Source organism: Dermacentor albipictus, chromosome 3 (genome assembly GCF_038994185.2).
Source record: "Dermacentor albipictus isolate Rhodes 1998 colony chromosome 3, USDA_Dalb.pri_finalv2, whole genome shotgun sequence".
NCBI classification, from domain to species: domain Eukaryota; kingdom Metazoa; phylum Arthropoda; class Arachnida; order Ixodida; family Ixodidae; genus Dermacentor; species Dermacentor albipictus.
The window spans coordinates 63,749,076-63,768,335 of record NC_091823.1 but is presented as its reverse complement, the minus strand read 5'-3'; the positions used below and the strand labels follow the sequence as shown (position 1 = coordinate 63,768,335).

Here is a 19,260-nt window from a genome sequence, read left to right as displayed (position 1 = left end):
TCGTTTTACCCCGTGACACCCATGTCACCGGTGTCACACGTGGCAAACCGCGATTCCCGAATTTGCTACAGCTGTGGTGTTCCTGGACACATTGATAGGTCTTGCCACCGCCACCATCAGCGTGCTCCACTGTTTAATGTCTACACTCAGTGTGCCCGCTGACGAGCCCTGGCCGTATACCCCACTTCCTTCCAGCGGCTGCAACAGGGACGCACGAACCGCAGTGACTCCCCTGTTTCCGAGTGCAGCCTCAAACCACCGCCGGCGCAACAGCGGTGCTCTCCGTCACCTCGTCGTCGCTCGTTGCCGCCAGCGCCGCTGGGAAACTAGCTGGTGTGACCGACGGGCGTGAGGCGGCAATATATTCATCTTCATCAAGACCCCCTTGTGCAATAACATGTAAAAACAAAGTGTGTGTTTCAGTTGACACACACTTCAGTGTCAGTACTTTTGTTTTAATTGGTACCGGGTCTGCAGTTTCTGTTATGAGCCCGTTTTTCAAGAAATCGTCTTGGACAAAAGTTTTCCTGGGATCGGAACGTTACCTTTCGCGCAGTTGGCGGGGAAATGTTACGCCCACTTGGGGTTTGTTCTATTTCAGTTATAGTAGGGGACCAGACATTTCGGAGTGGATTTACTGTGATTCTACGCCCAACGCATGACATCATTTTAGGAATTGTTTTCTTGAGTGAGTGGGAGGCGACTTTGGATTGTGGCAATGGCGTGATTTCTCTTCGCCGCGACGCGCGAACTTCAATAACAGGAAACATTAGTGATGCCACGAACGTCATCTCCGTGTCGCAAGATGTGCGTTTGCCCTCTCAGACTCCAATGTTTGTAGCTGTCAACACGTCTCGCTCTCATACGGGTTCTTGTTGTCGCTTAGCCAAGCCCGATTATAACAACGCGCTAGAGAGATATGTGATACTCTCTCGCTCCCTCGTTGTCACCACTGATGGTTGTACTCGTTTGTGAACCGTGAATGTTTCAACCCAATGCATAACTTAGCCGCTTGGGCCTGAACTGCCAAGCTTTGGCGAACAAGCCATGGTCAGCGTCGGAACGGTCGAAATGTCAACTGGCGGAAAGAAATTCAACCCCGAGTGCAGCCATGAAAATTCTGCTGACTTTAAGCGCATGATTAACCAGTCGCTGTCTCTAAGCAGTGTGTGCTACAAGGAGTGCTCGCTGGCTACGCCACAATGTTTGATTTTGCTCAAGACTAACGAACGTCCCATACACCAACGGCATCTCGTATGCAACAACGCATCTATACAGGGCAAGCGACGCCAATTCGTCAGAAGCCTTTTCGCGTTTCGCCTTCAGAGAGAAAAGTCATCGGCGAGCAGGTCGAGGAAAGGTTACGGAAAGGAGTAATTGAGGTATCTTGTAGCCCATGGGCTGTTCCTGTGGTCCTAGTCAAGAAAAAGACAACTCGTGGAGATTCGGTGTGGACTATCGCCGCCTAAACACAGTCGCAAAAAAAGGCGTGTACCCCCTACCACAAATAGACGATACCGTCGACTGCCTCCACTGCGCATTGTATTTCTCTTTTGTTGTTTTATGGTCAGGATATTGGCAAGTTCCAATGCAGTCCTCAGACAAGGAGAAGACAGCCTTTGTAACACCTAATGGCCTCTTCGAGTTCAGCGCTATGCCATTTGGCTTATGCGACGCTCCAGTGACATTCGAGCGATTTATGATACTGTGCTCCGCGGAATCATATGGGAAATTGGCATGTGCTATTTAGACGACGTCATTATCTACGACCGGACATTTCACAAGCTCAATCAGCGCCTGTCGGTCGCTCTTGACTGTATCCAGCAAGCTGGCCTTATTTTAAACTAAAAAAAGAAGATATCATTTCAGTGAGCGTCAAGCCCTTGTACTAAATTTTCTGATCTGCAACGACGGCATACGACCACACCGTGAAAAGATAGCAGCGGTTCACGACTTCCAACAGCCACAGACGGTGAAAGACCTGCGAAGTTATTGGGCCTTTGCTCATATTTCCGGCTGTTTATCAAGAATTTCGCACAGCCTGCCTCTCCCCTCACGTCTCGTCTTCACAATGGCACCCCATACTTGTGGACTGCTGACTGCGAGTATGCGTTTCAACAGCTGAAATTTTTGTTCACGTCTGGACCGGTTCTGCGGCATTTTGACCCTGCGGCGTTCATCTGAGTGGCATACTAACGCCGGAGGTGTGGGTGTTGGCGCTGTGGTTGTTCAGATCTGCGGTGGTCGCCAGCATGTCTTTGCCTATTCTAGTCCGACATTTACAAAAGCGGAGAGAAGCTACACCGTTACTGAACTTGAGTGTCTAGCAGTCGTCTCCGCCATTCAGAAGTTCCGTCATTATCTTCACTGCCGCGCATTCATGAGAGAGACTGGCCATCACTGACTCTGTTGGCTAGTTGGGCTGCGCGGCCCATCTGGCCGGTCGGCCCACTGGGCGTTGCGCCTTCCAGAGCAGAGCTTTTCCGACAACTACAAGAGCGGACAATGTCACACGAATGCTCACTGACTATCCCGTCTCCCTTCGCCGCACACTAAGGCTGACGATGATGACTATCTCATTTCCATCTCTTCCGAGTTTCCAGACATTAGTACCTTCGAGAGCGAGCAACGTTGCGACCCTACTTTGAAATTCCTACGGGCAGCTGCACACGAGTCAGCAGGAACAACGACGTTTACTTTTCATAATGGTTTGCTGTACAAAAATTTACTCAACTGATGGTCCCTCCATTGCTTCTAGTTGTGCCCGAAAACCTGCGCCCTGCTGTCCTTCGTTACATGCATGACGATATCACGTCCGGGCACCTTGGCTTCGCACGCACACTACATCGACTTCGCCAGGGATTTTTCTGGCCAAAGCTCTGGAAGACAGTGAAACAGTATGTCGCCAGCTGTACTGTTTGCCAGCTCTACAAGCAAATGACGACGGCTCCAGCAGGCATTTTTCAACCAGCTAGGCCACCGACATTGCCCTTTGAAAAATCCGGCATCGCCTTGCTCGACCTGCTTCCAAATACGTCAGCTGGCTATCGCTGGATTATAGTATGTGTCGGTTAGCCTACTCGTTACATGGACACGGTGACGCTTCCATTTATGACTGCAACAGATGTCTCTCCCTTTTTGTTGCATCTCGTCACACTACGTCACGGCGCTCCACATGTTGCCATCAGTGACCGTGGACGACAATTTACCGCCAACGTCGAAGAACTTTTGCGGTTTTGTTGTTCTGCATATCGTCATTCCGCTCCTAACCACCCGCAAACGAATGGTTTCACGGAGCGGACGCATCGAACCTTTGCCAATATGCTATCAATGTATGTCGCCGATAACCACAGAAATTGTGACGCTGTCTTACCTTTTGTAACGTACGCGTACAATACTGCCACGTGTGAAGTCACTGGATATGTGACATTCTTTTACAACGAAGCTGTTAGGCTCTAGTTGGTCAGGATTTTTCATGTCGCTCAGCAAAAAATAAAAATAAAATAAAATAATAAGAAAAGAAAGAAAAATGGAAAAAAGTGCATATCTCTTTTGGAGTCAGGCATACAACACAGCTCACTACTCATTTCAGTAAAGAAAAGCACAAAACGAGCGTCAAAACCACATGACCTCATGGTTTCACACCTTCATCTGTGTAGGGTAGCAAACTGGACGTGAGTCTGGTTGACCTCCCTACATTTCCTTCCTTCTTTTTCCTCCTCCTTCTCCTCCTCCTTCCTTCCTTGAGCTAACTCAAGCAAGGAACATATCCAAAATTCACAGGGTCAAAATGACAGAATCCACAGAAAATGAAAGTTTCAATACTTTTCTCTTTTTGTTTCACTGATGTCACAAAGACGTTCATAACATTTGACACAACAAAAAAGTGGTCCTAGAATTAGTGCCGACATTGCTTTAAGCATTTATTTATTTATTTATTTATTTATTTATTTATTTATTTATTTATTTATTTATTTATTTATTTATTTATTTATTTATTTATTTATTTATTTATTCTTAAAGCATTGCTGTGAGAGCTGCACACTTCAATACAGTAAAGTGAATCCGTCGAACACACTCGCTGGCAGTACGTTCGAAGGACTTAGTGTCGCACGTTAGTGTCACCTTAGCGAGTGACACTATCGGTGAAGTATACTCGCTCGTAGTCTAACTAAATTTGCCAGTCTGACTGGGGTATAATAGCAGGACACTCGAATGCGCCAGCCCTGAGGGAAGGGCAGATAATCCACCTACTATCTCTCCGGAAGGAGCGAGAGGGACTAACCGAATCTTCGATGCCACAGACCATCCATCGGCAGCCGTGCAACAACGAGGCAGAGAAGGTAGTTTTCGCTGAGTGGTTATACCAACAGCCTGGCCGTTTCTGCCCGTAACGCATTCCAAGTAATTTGCGTCAGCAAAGAGAGAAAGAAAGGTAATAATAATAAATACAGAAATAAAAAAAGAAGAGAAATGCTCCAGCAGCTGGCAAGGAGGCAAGAAAGAGAGAGAAACGAAAGCAACAAAGAAGCTTCCCGTGGAGAGCGGCCGCAGAGGCGACGAAATCGCACAATGCGGCCCGACTCGGTGACCGAGTTGCGAGCCCCACAACAAAGTAGCAAGGCCCTTGGCCGAATGGCTGACTTCGCCCCCCAAAGAAGGGCGAACGCCTGCTGTGCAACAAGCTGCAAGCCACCGCCCAGATGGGTTGGACGGGCCCTTGTTGGTCTTCCGTGCCGGGAATCCCAAGAGCAGCGGAAGCGCATTGACAGAGAAAGCTGTGTCGGGAAAGAGCGGGGAGAGGGCACTTTCGTCGATACCCCGGCGCCACCACCGTGGCACCCCGTTCCCTCCTACCTTTCTCCCAACCGGGGAGCCTACCTCTCCACCGCTTCGTTCACCCCCCGATACGTTTTTCTCTGGCGGTTGACGAGCTTGCGAGTGCCTGCATTTGAACTCGGCCGTGGAGATCGCCGCCCGCCGTCCTGTTGCCGGGTCTCCGGCCTTTGTCAATAACTGGCCGCTCCCAGGGCGCAGAGCGCGGATTCACTCAAGGTGAGCCGAGTCCCTTATCAGCTTCTTGTGTGATCCCTTTATTTGTGCTTGTAGCTACAGCTGTGCGGAACGCTCCGTCGCTGCGTGGTTTCGTTGTTGCCTGTCATTGTTTGCGTAACTGAGATGACTAATAAACCCGTTCAGTTAAAGACTCTTCCTGTCCCCTTTGACCTGAATCCGCCGTCGTAACAAGTCGCTGCGAACCGCGGGTGAGGGGTCACAGCTCGGACTGTTAGGACAGCTGCAGAAGGGCTCGGGAGTGACAGCCGCTCCACGGGCGCGGTGCGTGCCGGATAAGGAATTCGAATGAGCACCTCTATAGTGCATAGTTGCTGAAAATCGAGTTTGCGCAGCGCGAACAAAGATACCAACATTTAGGCAAGCAAACGAGGGACAGCGGTACCAGAAGGCTTAATAACGCCCAACTGGGGAAACCAGCTAATGCTGTACGCCCAGATTAGTGTATAGTGGGATACATTGACTGTCGCTGCCTATCTCGTAAGATTCTGACATATATCACTACTTCTCCAATGTATATTTGCTGTAAATTGTGCCCATCGTTTCATTCTTCATCCTATCCATCTGGAGTAACAAGTTAGGCATGTCACCAGGCAAATCCCTTCAGGATTCAATAAATCTCTCTCTCTCTCTCTCTCTGTATCTCGATCAATCCTTATCTATACTTGGTAATATCTCAGACATTAACAATTCATTTCGGTGCTGCTCTTAAGCCGTTGGTGAAGAGACGAGGAGAGACTCGACGACATTGCGCAGCTTTTACCGGTTGCTGAAAAACGACTCGAAGAGGCTACTGCGTTGATTCAGGCTGATTCAGGATGCTGATGTATGGACACCAGACGCCCATGTAATAAGGCTTGCAAACTGCCTCACAGAGTTGCGCTGAAGTGGTTGCCAGCTCACTGCGGAATACAAGGCAACGTCCAGGTTGACTATGCTGCCAAAGCTGGACACGACACTTCGACAGAAATGGTCCAGATGCCTTTCTCGGGAAAAGACGCGGCGACACTGGTATCAGCACACGCTTGGCGTCTCCAACGATCCCTTTGGGCATATGCAAGCCACCAGTACGGACCCTATGCAAAACAGATCCATTGTGTGACTTCTACACGCCGCGAGGCCTCAATAGAAGGGACCACATCATGCCTGCACCGCATCAAACTCGGCGTCGCTTACGCGAACTGCTTGAAGCGCAAGATGCAACTGACGAACTCCCAAACGTGCTTTGAATGCAACGCCCCGGAAGACCTGCAACACGTTATGTGCGACTCAGCTGCCGCTACGAGTCAGAGAGACGGTCTTTGTAGGCGGCACTACACCTGCAACGGGACTCGAGCTTGGAACTGCGGCACATTCTCGGCTGAGGCTAAAGCACTACCTACGCAATTTGCACCACGAAAGCACTGCTGACGTTCTTGCGGTACAGGACGCTTAACGAAACGTTGTAAATATCTCTATAGTGCCTATGTGTGCGTGAATGTATGTGGTGTTAAGTATTTATCACTGTATATATCATCATCATCCCCGAGCTCCTGGAGTAGCACGTCAAGCGAACAGCCAGGCTAGTATCTCTAGCATATCATGGAAGCGTGTGTTTCTCTCAGGATAAAATATATATTTCAAGCGAAAGAAATCATTAAATAATAAAAGCGCTGGTAATCTGCCTAACTCACGTCTTCCATGCTGAGCGTGCTCGATGTGTGTCGAAGCTTCTTTTAAAGACAGAAAAGGGACTAATGCTAGCAGCATAGCTATACAAGTAGTTCGTTACTCAATATCACCTTATTGAAATTACGGCAGCTTCTATAAACATGGTTCCTCGCCAGATTTTAGATTGCTCGAGGTCTTGGAATGAACGATTAGAGCATGCTAAAAATATAAAATTTCGCCGGGACGGAAGGGCAGTAAATTGCTCTGCAGGTAGAATACCAGAATGTGTGGACTTTATGGTTGCATTACTCTTGGATATCACGGCGCACATAAAAACACCGTTAACGCGGTTCCTCCCTATCCTTCGGTGCATATGGCTAAGATGGTCTTTTTATTTTCTTTTTAGGTCATAATTTTTTTTATTGTCCGTGATACATAGCGTAACTATGGTGCTTGAGATGAATTACTCGATGCGGCGGACATTACACACACCAGAAATCGAAACGCTTATTTGAATAATTATTAAAAAGCACTAATTAACCTTCTTAATTAATTAGATTAGGACACATATTGTAATTTACGAATTGCAGCCGATTATCAAGTTTGCAAGCCATACGAATTCTAAAGATTGCAAGGCATTTGATGAATGTTCTCGTGAAAGTTGCAATAAAAATGCACTGCTATTATAGGTACTTTTTATAGCGAAGCTGTATATGGCTAGGTTTTAACGTACTTTTCGTGTCCGTGCGTTAATAATAAAGAAGGTGAGCATAGGCTGATCCCAGAGGTAGTGAAATGCTGGGCCGACCCGCGGCGGAGACTTCAAGTACTCCGCCAATAATAATAATAATAATAATAATAATAATAATAATAATAATAATAATAATAATAATAATAATAATAATAATAATAATAATAATAATAATAATAATAATAATAATAATAATAATAATAATAATAATAATAATAATAATAATAATAATAATAATAATAGTGAATCAAGACACATTGTTTCAAGTAGCTGTGAAGAAAACATGGACTCACGAGCAGGAGGCCTTGCCAGATACGCAAAGGACAAAATGCACGTGCAACCGCACGCCCGTCGCATGGGTTAGCCGTGATGACACTACATCGTTCGAGACTTCAATGTGGGCATTCCAAAACCAGACAATAAATAGTTTAGCGAGAATGTGCTAGAAGGAGTTTGCTTTGAAGTGCCACACCAATTCACATCCCTCAGCTAATCAACAACGCTCGCGTATAGATTTGATTTTGGCCAAGATTCTGTCTATGGCTGTAACCGAAGAAATCAGTGTATATCACAGTAATCACAAAGCTATGGTCACACCATTATCAAATGATGAAAATAAGTACATGTACCCTATGTGTAAACCTATGCGATGTGCTGCAGCTTCGCTGGTCATTCACCTTCACACAGTGGAACGGCGTCTCAATTTTTTTTCCTCTTACGTAGAACAGAGAGGCGCATGCTTCATCCAAGTACAAGGATCATATCCAGTTCACTGGCACTTTCATTCGCCGCACATGTAACCCTCGTAAATATATCCACAAATATATCTGCCAGATGGCGACCGACCCAACAGCAGCCAGCAGCCCGGCAGTCACGTCAAACGCGCGAAAGTAAGCAAAGACAGCATCGCTTATAAAAAAAAAGAAACCCAGTAAAGATAGAAATGGAAAGAAACTGAACAGAGGCGGTAACAAAAGAAAAGAAATACGGAGCCGTGCAAGGTCAGTTAATTGGCACGCGCCCCACGTAATCAGCTGGTTGTGCGATAGTTCGATTCGTCTGTAGTCTCTAGCGTGGCAGCACATGAGAAAGCCCGCGTAATACACAGGACGAGTCCGTGCCATTACCCGCTGCGGCGAAGCAGAGAAAAAGATAGCGCAACCACAGAGAATGTGACGCACAGGAAATAAAGAAGTAGAAAAAAAAGAAGACATACGACCGCATGTTTTCGAACGCGCAACGTGCAAGTGTTGCAGGCGTGCCCAACGATTGGCATACTGCCACTTGCATGGCCCGAGAAAAACAAGGCAAGAGACTAAAAAGCATCGTTTGTTCCTTACATCCGTCTATCTGGACAATAGTGATATAGAAGACAATCGCGCAGCTAGTGGCGAACGGACTGCAGCTACGGTCATTAAAGGTCTCACCACATTAGATATAACAGATAAAACTTGAGGAAATGAGTGATAACGAAGACGCGGACTAAAGGAGGAACATGTATAACGGACAAGCGCCTCGTCCGTCGTACATGTTCCCCTTTTAGTCAGCGTCTTCGTTAGCGCTCATTTCTCCTAGCAGGCAAAACCAACTCGCCCACATCAAGCTTCTGGTGATAAAAGATTTAAAAAAGCCGTCGACGTTATGATGTTGTGCTTGGCGAAGTGAGAAACCGTATAGAGGGTGAAGCGCGTGAAGAGACTCGGAGAATAATGGTTCAATGGATACATGGGCACTGCAATATCCCCGGGAATGTCGCAGCCGACGAGGCAGATGGACAAACGCACGTTAGCAACGTCGCACCTGGTCTCCCTCTAGCACGAGGTCAATTACGATACAAACTAAGACAGACGTCGGCCCGTGGTGGTTGCAGAGCGTCATGACTTGATCAAAATTCGAAATGGTTAGATCTATTTCCCCTTGACCTTTGGCTTCAGTTTGAAATCACGTCTACCCCGTATACAGACGGAGCCTTTGAAACGCTTGTTCATCACCTGCAACGCGGTACCGGCGTATACAAAACACTTTCTGCAAAAAATTTCAACAGCCAGTTGTCCGGAATGGACTTCTGGCCACACGGATGATGATGTACACCATCTTCTGTTAGAATGTCCGCGACACGACGCACAGAGACAACGTTTAGCAGGTGATTTAACGACATTGGACGGCAGGTCCTTCAGCCTTAGGAAGGTCTCAGGTCCTCGGCCAACAAATTAATTGCAAAGTCGAGCGTTGCCGGCCGTCCGAAGATATCTAGAAGCGAGCAATATTGTCGGCATCTATTAAATAGAGTGCTTACCTGTGACAAGCTAACTCTATAGGATTATACTTTACCCGACTCTGACCACTTCAATGTGTGGATTCATGTGCCTTCCGTTGAATCTAATCCGTGTTTTACGTGTTTTGATTTTAGTGCTGTTATGTGACCGGGCTATGTGCTGACTTCAGTACGCTTAAGTGACTGCACTTTGTTATTGCGGTTTGGAGTTGACTTTCAGTTTTAATGCTTTAAAGTTGATCCTTTCATTTTTCACATCTCCATGTGAAAAGGTGCAGCAGGCGCCACTTAAAGGCGACAACATCTCCTAAGCGCCATACAACAACAACAACAACAACAATAATAATAATAATAGTGGCGTTGGGACTTCCTCGTGCGAACAGGCAGAAGAAAGAGTAAGCGTTCCCGATTTATTTTATTGTTGTTGTTTGCGGGGTCATTGGTTTCTTGGGTTATGAGAGTTTCCTTGGCAGTAGTAGTTTAGGTGACTAACCATTGCAACAGTTGAGCAAGTTACCGTCTGCGATTATGTAAAGGGAAAGAAGCCCGTTTACAGAACCGCCTCGGGGCACAAGCAGCTGTTGCGAAAGGGCTGTAAGGGGGGTAGAAACGGATATCACGGGCGGAAAGGCGAGAGAGCTCGCTATGCCCGCACTTGCAAGGCCGTGGGTCTCTTGGCCTTCGGTCGAAGCTGCCGCAGGTGGTTCATTCGGTCAACGCAGTAGGACGCGAACGCACGTGCGTTGCTGAAACTCTGGTGCGGAGACACAACGTTAGCAGCTCTACCGGTGCACCGAGCCCATCTGGGAACCACGCCTACATCACATCTGTGAAGACTTGACGGCTGCCGAGGGGCATTCTGATTGTCGCGTGAATCATCGACCGAAAAAAAAAGAAAGCACGAGGATAGTGACGGTGTGTGCGGTACGTTGATCCTAGTTTCAACTTATTTTACCGTGTTCGCAAGGAACCTTAACGTTTCCCATTGCTTACGAAGCATTTATTTTTGACGTTACTTCAACAGCGCAGATTTTATTATGCCTGTTCTTGACCTTTGTTCTTTTTCTTTTCTGTGAGGAAGCCTCTCCTGACAACTACCAGTGCTGATTGTCTGCTGTCTACGTGTTGCATTTCACCGAAATTCTCCTCGCCTACTGCTTGTGTTGGCGTGTCAGTAAGTGCTTGCAGGCAAAGTACCGGTGTGGTCGGGGCGCTTCTTGGAACTCTAATACCCATGTTGGCTGTAGCATCACACATGCGTGCGCGGTACGGCAGGTTTTAAATCATTGTGCCCTATGGTTCACTCCGACTGGACGGTTAGAGTGTCAAACCTTCTGTAGAACGCTTCGTTCTCGCTTTTGGGGGGAGAGGCACTGGGCGTCATGTCCAGCAAAGGTATACAACGTATGTTCGATGATTTCGTAGCATCCACGAGTCGCACGTTGTTCGATCGGCCACTCCAGTACGGGAATAATAAATTTTTGTAAACGTCGCTTCCAACCATAAGCGGCACAGCACCGGTCGATGTTTGTTGACACTCGCAGGCGTAACGAAAAAAAAAAAGAAATGGCCGGGACGTATAAGTGGCAATTACAGGCGCTCGGACAACTCCATATAGCTGGAGTCCAGACAGTTGTCAAAGGTGAAGAGTCTGAAACCGTGATCACGTCAATTGCTGACCCAAATAAAGCAAGTGGCACGCTACGGGAGTTTTTTATGCGCTGGCCACGGCCATCATTTACAGTCCTGCAGTGCGCCCTATAATGTGCCCGCAGTGTGCACCCTCTCCCCCTTTTTATCCTTCTGTATTCTTTTCTCACCTCCCTTGTAGGGTAGCAAACAGGGAGCTCGTCATCTTGGTTTAACAAGGCTTGCTGTTGAACTAGTTGGCTCGGGGTATATAGTATACCACGAGCCAACTGGTGGTGTATAGGTATATATAGAAAAGAATATGGACAAGCGTTGTGTTGTTCTATCTTGTCCATGTCGTGCTCTGCGGCATTTTAGTTTTACTATATAGGCAGGTTGGCTTCTTACTTTCGCTCTCTTTCTTTCTTCCTTTTAGGCTTCCCTGTGCAAGAACATTGATTTTTTGTTACGGGAATGATGTATTTAATGACTTTTTTTTACGCTTGCGGGTGGTGCAACACCACCATCACCATGGGTTATATTAACAAATCGACTTCACCTTAACATCTGAAACATTAACCAGCAGCCACATTGCCTAATTGCTGCCACAGCGAAAAACAGCGCTTTGGCTGAATTATTTTATCTCTACCTCACCTCCGATAGGGAGTGCAGTGAAAGAGACACAAGTAATTGTGCCGCGGACTTTTGTTCGTTTCCTTTGCGATAACATCCCACATACGGGCACCCATTGGCCTAATCAAAGTGAGATAAACCTTGGCGTACACTCACAAAATTAATTGCGATCGTTTACGTCACAAAGCGGCTACTACAGAGGGGCGGTTGTACGAGGCTGCCGATCAATTTTAACCCTGTGGATGCTTTCATTGTGCCCCCAAAACGTGACTATAGTTGCATTTCGGCAACCATTGAACGGGCGACCTTGTGCTCAGAAACAGGACGCGATATATTCAGTGCAGCGGGTATGGCCGCCATACAGTGCAAATAAAAAAAAAAGGACTGAAAAAAAAGAGAGAATGAGGAAAAAAGAAAGAAGAAAACTTCCGCCGTTACGGGGTCTTTAGAAAACGCAGAACAATTCGCTCCATTTTTCTTTACAGTTACGAAAAATTGAACCATGTTACATGTTTCTGCACTTAATTTTATTCTGCAACGGTAATCATCCCTAGTCTTGTCATAATCGCTCCCTCTATAGATCCTGTCTGTCGTGCGTCCGATGCTTTCCTCGTAACGAACGTTTAGAACTCACATAATGCTTATAGGAAAAATTCAACCACACACGGCTATTGAAACGAATTGACAAGAGGAACGATGCGTATGTTGGGACGAAATTACACCTGGAACGATGCAACGCTTTGAGAGTTAAGGTTATCTGATAGTGAAGACGCAGGTGGAATAATTTTCGCATTAAATTGCCAAGGTATAGCGGGCCTACAGGTGCCCTGAACTCTGAACGGTGAGGCCGCAGGAGACGGAAGGAGTGGAAACAGCTGTCGCCCCACGCGAAGCCGCGCGGCCGTTGTGACCTTGCGTGACGTAGGCGCGGCTTCCGAGCTCGAGATCTGGCACCTTTCCAGGGGCGCAGATTGGCCGCCAGGCGTCATTGCCTTTTTGCAGGCCTAAACGCGCCAGTCTTGTTTACGCCAATGCGGCGATAGCGCGTCACACTTGCTGATATACCAGCTGAGACCGTACTAGAAACATCCCAGCCTTCTCTCTATCAAAAGCGTTACATTTTGGGCGAGTTGGTTGTACATGGTTCGTATTAGACTTTTGCGCGCACAAAGACAGGACGTCGAAGGAAGAAGGGACACACAACTTGCGCATGTTGTGTGTCCCTTCTTCGTTCGACGTCCTGTCTTTGTGCGCGCAAAAGTCTAATAAGTTCTCTCTATTCCCGGTTTCTCACATGCGCACTCATTTCGTTTAAGCATGTCTACCCTAAGCGGAGAACAATTTAAGACCGATTCTTCCTTCAGTTCTTTTTTTTTTAATTTTCCGCCGAATACTATGGCATCAGTGTCCGGCCTTGTGTACAGTCACTGGCGCAAACTTTATACGAACATCAAAGGTACATTTCCAGTGGTTTAACTTGGATAAACACTGTTTGTAAGGAGCAAACATTAAGTGTTTTGAAACGAATAAGAGTTAAGAAGAAGCTTTAGCTCGGGTGCTCCTGTCTAAATACCTGTAAAAGGAGAATTCGTTTTTCTCCGCTACCACTGCACCAAATTTGACGAGGTTTGTTGCATTTAAAATAAAATCTTATAATTTAGTGACTGTTGTTGTCGAATTTTCGGTTTCGATTGTCAATTTTTATTAAAAATTCGAAAATTCGAAAATTTTAGGATAACGAGATTATCAAGACTGAGTTACAACTGTAACTCAGCAAAGAAAAATGATATCACAATTCTGTGAACTGCAGCTAATAGTACGTGTAAAGCGGACAAACTTAATTTGTTACACATGAATGTAAAAAAAAATTTAGTAATATGAAAACACAGCTTTCAAAACTCAAAACACAACACATAGCCGTAGTACACAACGTAACAAATTCACGTAAGATACAAATTTACAAATCGACTTTGCCCCCTTTTCTTAGTTTCATGGATGCCGTTTACAGAACCACGATATCTGTTCTTGATGCAGAGCCATTAATCTGTAAACTTCGTGCTACTATTTATTTCGAACTTCCGAATTTTCTAAAGAACATTTCACAAAATTCAGGCCCTAAATCGACATTCCGTTTGAAACAGTTACTAGAATTTAACTTTCTCTCCCGAATACGACAAACTTAATTAAAATTGGTCCAGGGGTTATCTCAGACAAGAGTTTTTGCGTTTTACATGTATTTGAATAGGCCGCATCGGTGTTGGGCCTGACCCATCCCGAAATAACTAGCGCCCCACGCAGTAAATTAAAGAAAAGAGGAGGGGGGGGGGAGGGGCTTAAGGTGTATTCGGGCTATGTCGGCGGCTGTACGTAAATATGCTTTTCCAAATGTGGTTTACTTGTGCGCAGGAGAGAGAAAGGGAGGGAGAGAGAGAGAGCAAACAGAGAGAGTGAGAGAGGAAAAGCAGGGAGGTCAACCAGACGGGCATCCGCTTTGCTACCTTGTACTGGGGGTAAGTAACAGTCCGCAAAATCCTCAAGGTTGAGTCCGCCTTAATTTGGAATGTTGGATATTACCGATCTTTCTTTCAACACCGGTAAAAAAAAAAGTATCCAGGCGTCGTGGGCGCGCTGACATGATCTCTGATGCCACGGAAAGCTGCGGGCGCAAGAGTTTCAAGGTGAACCTCACTGGTGACGAAAAACGATAGACACGAGGATCTGAAATCAGTTCCGCCGCAGGCTATATACAAGAAGGCTACGCGAAGTTGGAGACGATACGACCGCTCTTCCTTCTATAGGTATTTTCCCGCTGCGATGGCTCCCTGACTATGACGTTCCAACACACGGCATTCTGCTGCCCAGCACGAGGTCGTAAGTTTGTCGTCAGTTCTGTAAGGGGGCAGAATGCAAAAACGCTCGTGCCCCAAGCAGTACATGCATTTCAAACTAACACGGGATTTTCAAAATAACTTCGGAGCCGTCTACGTTTCTCAAAGCCCCTATAAGGCATTCGTGCTTTGGGACATTAAACACCACTAGTCGACCAAACATCCTTATAATCTGTGTTACTTGAAACTAGAGACAAATATATTAAAATGCTGATGCGAATAGAGCGTTACACATTGTCATAAGTGCGCGTCACCCTCTTGGGCTGAAGCGTTTGTTACATGGTCATTTCACCGGGCCTTGTTTGACTTCATGCTCGAAACAAACATTTCGTGTTCGTGTTACGCCCTTTTTTTTGTAATAGCGTTGTATACAGCGCTATTAGTTTTATCGTGCATCAAGGAAACCATTTGAATAGGAACGAAATTCAGTCCCTCATTTTAGTTTTGTCGGTTTCATCACGTTTTCTTTTCATTTAATTTTGCGTTGAAGCGAAGGCCAGCACGAAGGTCAAGTCGCTTGCTGCTGCGGGCCCTATGTCATGAAAGTCATCGTCTTGCGTGACGTACGAGTGGGGAGGCACGTAGGACGAGTTTCCACTTTGGGTAGGCATATAAAAGCTTACGCATTTAAAAACTGTGAGACGTACGGCTCCCCCTGTCCGTGATTATTGTGATGCTTCACCAGACTACACGAATAAAGGGGCCTGAACCACCCCTTAGGCTTGGTGACAAAAGTCTGCGGATAGCATACGCTGCTGCGAACATCTCCGCCAAATTTTGCAGTCGTGCGTGGCGCGTGTAGCTCGCAAGTGGAGCGCGAAATCATCTGCCTCTGAAACGCCCTTTTCAACAGAATCCCGCTCCTCGATATTTTCTGGACGCTTTCTTTCGGAATATAGAAGATTCGCAAACGCGGCTGCTATTGGCCAATAGATGCACATCACTCAACAAGGATGTTTGGATCAGTGCGCTTCTTCCCAATGTTACTCTGTGTATATAGATTGACGCAGTTTACCAAATAGGCTGAAGTAAGCAAAACTATGTTTTGCGAATTTCTATGATAATTACGTACTTCCGGAGGAAGCCTACTATCGTCTGCTCACGCTCGGCCGCGGCCGCCCGCGCATGAATTAAACTTTGGCCACCCTGCTTATTGGTGTCGTAGCTGCCGGGTCTCGCTAATTTAGACTAAGTTTCAAAACTCAACTAGCCTCGAAACACGCGAAACTTAAGGTCAGACCACACGCACGCTTGACAGCGCGCGCTCACTCCTGCCTGCTCCCGGTTAGACGCCTTGGCAGACTTGGCTTTGTAATGAGCCACTGATAGCGCTTCCAGATACGCAAGTTGGATGTGGCTTTACTATCCGTCGGTCAAGCTGGTGCCGGAAAAGCCGCTCCGCAACGCGTAGCACAGCCAGACAGGAGCATATGTGCGCGAACGCGCACTTTAGCCCTGTCGTGCCCAAAGCAAACGCTACAGTTGCATTTAGCGGTACACGTAGATGTAGATGTAGCAACAGTTCTACGAAGCGCAGATACCGCGGTCGCCGTGGGGTGCCACGACGAGTCCACTGGTTGCGCCCACTGCGGCTCGCTTTGGACAACCATGTTTGGCCAGCTCCCCGCACATCGAGGCACCCTATGTTTGGCCCGTCGTAGGAGGCAAAATCTGAAAGAGTGGCGTCGACGGGTCAAAATTCAAAACCGAATTTCAACTGCGCCACGGTGACGTTCAGTAGGCGGATCGTTGTGGGCACCGCCCCACTCCACCTCAGCCTTCGGAGTGGAAGGCATTGAAGTAGGAAGGCGCGGAAGCACCGCGAACGGTGTGTTTGATTGGCAAAATCTCCGCTTCTGATGAACGCATTGAAGAACCTCTTGCGGCAAAGTAGTCTCCAAAGTAGTCTAATTTAAAATGAAATGTGTTTCTCGGCTTCTATAAAAAATCGTTGAGGGCGCCTTTAAATAAGCTACAATGTCAACTCACACGGTTATCACTGGCACTGTCGACTAGGTCGAGACACGTGGCGAGCATGGCGCGCAGGGGACATTGACCGCTGACACTGTCAGTGGGATGGACACACGTGGTGAGGCCAATAGATTAGATACCGATTATGCATCGGAAGTTGTACCGTAGGGAATCGCGAGGGGCAGCGGGAAGTTATCTCCTGTGTCTGTCCTTTTCACCAACATCCCCGCCCCCCAGAAGCGTTCTTAATAAACATGCTAACTTATCTTCTGCCATTGACACATGTACACCTCACATTGCTGCACTAACAGAAACTTGGCTCCCAACGCACGTGTTTGATTTATAAATATTTCACGACGCTCATCGTTACTCGATGTATCGTTGCGATAGGACGGCTAGACGTGGCGGTTGCGTTCTGCTTGCTATTTCAAAAGATATTCTTTCTTCATGCATTCAGATCTGCAGTGAGTTGGAACTAGTTTTCGCTTCCGCAGTCATCGGTCATCTGAAAATAATTATTGGTGACTGATACTGCCCTCCATCCTCCTCGTTCACATTTACTAACGAACTCCATGATGCTATAAACTGAGCTCGCACACTCTATCCTTCTTCACCGCTTTTTATACTCGGAGACTAACTTTCCAACTATGGTGTGGACTGCTCAACGGCCTTATTCATCGCCGACTTTGTCACAAGCTAAAGAATTCTTAGACCTATGTACGTTGATTTCGCTAACTCAGTAACGCAAGCCACTAGCATATGGCATATCAACTGTTAAAACGCCCATATGGGCTCATTTGTGTTTACAGTGTGTAACAAGTACTACAAATACCCTAGCTTTATTCCTAACTACGAATCCAGGGCTAGCTACAGATCTAACATATCTCCTAGGTATCAGTGGTCACCTTCTGCTCAATTTCTTCATTATAACAGCACGTTAATAAATAATAATATTTGGGGTTTTACGTGCCAAAACCACTTTCTGATTATGAGGCACGCCGTAGTGGAGGACTTCGGAAATTTTGACCACCTGGGGTTCTTTAACATGCACCTAAATCTAAGCACACGGGTGTTTTCGCATTTCGCCCCCATCGAAATGCGGCCGCCGTGGCCGGGATTCGATCCCGCGACCTCGTGCTCAGCAGCCCAACACCATAGCCACTGAGCAACCACGGCGGGTTATAACAGCACGTTCTAAAGTGAATAAAATTAAAAGCATTCTAGGTACAAACGCTTTGCCGCTATTAATAATGAACTATCTTCATTTATTGATCATTTTCTTGTTAATTTCGACACTCGCACTGTCGAAGAAAACTGGCTACTGTTCAAAACGAAGGTACACCAACTATCAGACAAATATATTCCTAAGCGTGCAGTCACCTCTAACCCTCTAGCACCCTGGTGCAATTCGTACATCAGGCGACTATCTAACAAAAACAAACGTTTATACCGTCTTGTCAAGCTTTCAATTCCTATCGAGCGATGGTCGACATGCAAGGCTGCTTCCGATACACACGTGGAAACTCTGAAGCTTACAAAGAACAATTTTTTTGTCTTCTACTTTACCATCGATGTTGAAAACAAATTTCAAAAAGTTCTGGCGTGTTATAAACCCTGCGCACGACCCTTTAATTACATTGCAAGATTCCTCCGGCAACATAATACCAAATAATCTTTGTGCTACCGTACTGAGTTGAACATTCATTGAAAGCTTTTCTTCGAGCACGACTGTTGATCTTCCCGATATGCCACACAGTGGATATTTCATTATGTCACCAATAACTATTGATGCCCCTGGTGTTGCTAAATTAATCGAGTCTTTAAAACACGATTCATCTCCTGGGTCTGATGCAAACAATTCTAAATTCTTAAAAAAGTACTTGCCCTGTTCATTTACACTAACAAAACATTTTCAGCAGTCACTCGATCCTCCAAACCTTCCTTACGACCTCAAAAACGGGAAGGTGGTCCACTTCAGAAATGCAGTAATAAGCACTTGCCTCAAAATTATCGTCCCATTTCACTCACTAGCACATGCTGCAAATTACTCGAACATATAATTTTTAAAAACATCGCCACCTTTCTTGATGACAACTCTGTTTTTGTTGCTGCGCAACAAGGTTTCCGTCAAACATATTCCTGTGAAACACAGTTACTATCATTCACGGATAAATTACGTTGAATTCTAGACAAGTCATCTTGCGCCGATTGCATCTTTTTAGACTTCCCGAAGGCGTTTGATAAAGTGTGCCATCAATTGTAGCTTTATAAATTAAGTCATCTTAATCTTGATCCACATGTCTTTAGACGGACTCAATCTTTCCTTCTCAACCACTGGCAGTTTGTTTTCACTGATGGCACAACCTCACCGCTTACTAACGTGCTATCTG

At 46.3% G+C, this 19,260-nt stretch overlaps 1 long non-coding RNA gene across 1 annotated transcript in view; it reads right to left on the bottom strand.

Moving 5' to 3' along the window:
• Nucleotides 1-19,260, bottom strand: part of LOC135905258 (uncharacterized) — a 59,271-nt gene that overhangs the window by 6,006 nt on the left and 34,005 nt on the right. The window lies entirely within an intron of this gene.